This window comes from Cyanistes caeruleus, chromosome 10, assembly GCF_971803275.1.
Source record: "Cyanistes caeruleus chromosome 10, bCyaCae1.hap1.1, whole genome shotgun sequence".
Classification (NCBI taxonomy): domain Eukaryota; kingdom Metazoa; phylum Chordata; class Aves; order Passeriformes; family Paridae; genus Cyanistes; species Cyanistes caeruleus.
Genome location: NC_141710.1, coordinates 1199748 through 1202671, shown reverse-complemented (window position 1 = coordinate 1202671; position 2924 = coordinate 1199748). Strand labels below are relative to the sequence as shown.

General features: G+C 39.1%; 1 long non-coding RNA gene across 1 annotated transcript; it reads left to right on the top strand.

The window, feature by feature from the left end:
* The first annotated feature begins 1970 nt into the window (after window positions 1-1970).
* LOC111933767 (uncharacterized) lies at window positions 1971-2414 on the top strand. The gene is made up of 2 exons (XR_015274496.1): window positions 1971-2053; window positions 2242-2414. It is a non-coding gene; the product is annotated as an uncharacterized LOC111933767 (long non-coding RNA).
* The last annotated feature ends 510 nt before the right edge of the window (window positions 2415-2924 follow it).

Sequence of the window (2924 nt, the reverse complement as noted above, 5' to 3'; positions counted from 1 at the left end):
AGGGAATTTTGAATATTTAGCATTTTTGCCAGCAGTCCACAACACATTCTTAAGACAGCATAAAATCTCCAACAGAAAGAGAGGGATGGGATATTTATATAAGGATGAGAACAACATCCAATTGAATTTACTTATTTGGTTGGTTAGCTACCTAATTATTTGTTTTAGAAATAATACCATTTTGATGACTTGGAAGCTTTGATGACTTGGAATTAGGGTGACTTTTCTTCTGGTACATTGCTACCAGTGCCATGGTTGCTGGATATGCAATGACATGCAGCTTTAGCCACTTTAGGAGCTTGGAAGAACATGCCATGCCCTAACGAGTTCCTGTTCTTTGGAGAGGGCTGAACTCCAGTGTGAGCTTGGCCCTTCCTGTTTCTTTTTCTTATTTTATGCTTTGTGTTCAAGTCCAAGCCAGTTTAAATCCTGATACAAATTTCCAAAACTCCACAGCAGGTTCCACAGTCCTTTGGCTATTTAATTCTGCTGTTAAGAGAATAGAGTGTGTGTGTGCCAAGCGTAGAGCTGTTCTCAAAGGCCAGCCCTTCCAACATTCCAGCATTCCAGCATTCCAGCATTCCAGCATTCCAACATTCCAACATTCCAATCCTCTGTCTCCCACCACCTGTCACAGAAACTTGTGCCATGGCAGCCTCAGAGTGCCAGCAGGGTTCAAATCTGGTGCCTGTGGTAACCATAGTCTGGTGCCTGTGGTAACCATAATCTGGTGCCCTGTGGTAACCATAGTCTGGTGCCCTGTGGTAACCATAGTCTGGTGTCTGTGGTAACCATAGTCTGGTGTCTGTGGTTACCATAGTCTGGTGTCTGTGGTAACCATAGTCTGGTGCCTGTGGTAACCATAGTCTGGTGTCTGTGGTAACCATAGTCTGGTGCCTGTGGTAACCATCTGGCAAGCAGCAGTGAGTGCAGGGTTAGTCCTGCCTGCCTCACGCACCGTGAGCTGCTCTCTGCCCTCCTGGAATAACACACTGCCACGAAACCTGTTCTGGGATTAATGCCTGGACACGCACCTCGGCAAAGCAAGGTTCAGAATACAAAGCAGGGACAGCTCCAAGGTCTCCTTTTTTTTAGGGTATTTTTGCAAAAAAACCCAAACCAAAACAGAAAACACCACAAACGAAAAAACCTATCAGAATGAATTTCTTGGGTAGTTCCATGCACATCACATGGACATTCACTGAAGTCCAGTGCAGTTTGGCATTAGTTAAATGTACCATTAAAGTAAAGCCTTAGCTAAAAAGCTCCTCAGTAACTCTCCACCCTTGAAAAGCATATACCAAACCCATATTATGTTCTTGATTGCCTTCACTGTATTTTCTGTAATGTTTTTTTTTTTCTTTCAGCTGATTGGAATTCTGAGATATAACAAAAACCTTCTTTGGAGTGTGACCTTGAGAGCAGAGCTGTTGTGTGCTATAAATAATGGAGAATTAGCTATATAGGTTAAAACAGTGAGGAAAGTATTTTATGTGATTTTCAAGGGCTGTAAGCCCAAGAAGAGCTGATGTCTATCGGAGTGTTATATAAATAGTCTTGTAATGAGGAAGAGCATATAAGATCCAAGATAGATTTCTGCTTTTTAATGAGATGGGAGAATATATTACTTCAGAATTTAAAGGCTATTTTTCTTTTTGAAATTCAGATCTGGCTTTATGAATATTTTATTTTAAAAATCCCAATGATGGTAATAAGTTTTCTAATGCTAAGACATTTCTCTTTAACATGTAAGTGTATTGTTGACAAGCCTAATTTTTCCAGAAAAATCACTTTAAAGTTACTAACATACTTTCTAAAACTAAATTCAATCTCATGCCATCCACCAGTTTTTTCCAGTAATGAAGCTTTCTGCCATTATGAAACAGTAACAGTAGAAATTACTAATAGGTCTAATAGAATAATTGCTCCTACAGTCCCTGCTGGAAACTTGTCACAAGGATAACCTTGCACCAGACCTGTATTTTTGGTATAAGCTTGCATCTGACTTGGCACTGGAGTTTCTGCAAAGAGGAAACACCAGCTCATTTAAAAGGTACCCTCAAATCTGTTCCATGATTGAGATAACATTTTATTGCATTATCAAGTAAGTTTTGCACTGTAAATCTATTAAAACAATAAATTTTACTGCTTTATTGGAAATTCATTTCAAAAGGATTTCTCTGGTTAGAGCCAGATCAATAGCTGCATTTTGCAGAATGTGAAGATTTTCTTTTCATTTAGAAACAGGAGAAATTGCCTTAAGATTAATTTCAGCTGCAGTGGAAGGAGGATGTTGGAACATTCCAGCACAGGATCAGCACCAGCCACTGTTTTACCAAGTGTAAGAAGAAGGAACATATTTCCCCACTCCCCTGCTACACTGTGGGTAGATCAGTAAAAATTTTCTCAACTCAGAGATGTACAATTCAAAAATGATTGAGGACAGACTCATGCACAGTGACACACACATAATCAGCCATTTTTCAGGATGTTCTTCCCCAGGAAGCCAGACCCTAAATCCTGTGATTTTCCTGAAAGCTGGAACATCTTTTCAAAGCAAATTAGAAATTCCAGTTTTCATTTCAATATGCTGTCTCACCAAGTACCCACACAAAGTAAATGTGATGTTTTGTTTCAGGTCAAATATTTCATAATGAATAATTTGCATGGTCCCCTTTAGAAATGTCAATGTCATAAGGGAAAAAGAATAATGAAAATTTATCTGAAAATAATTAGCTCTTTCCCTAAACAAATAAGAAAAAAACCTAGGTGTTCTAATTGCTAAGCTGCTGTTTTTCAATTCTGGTTCTGGCCAGAGGCATCCCAGAATCAAAACTCACACTCTATCCCCCATTCATCCACTGATTCATTATTTGCACCTGGAAAATTGCTTTTTTGTAAGCCTCTCTTTCCTCATCTGAGAG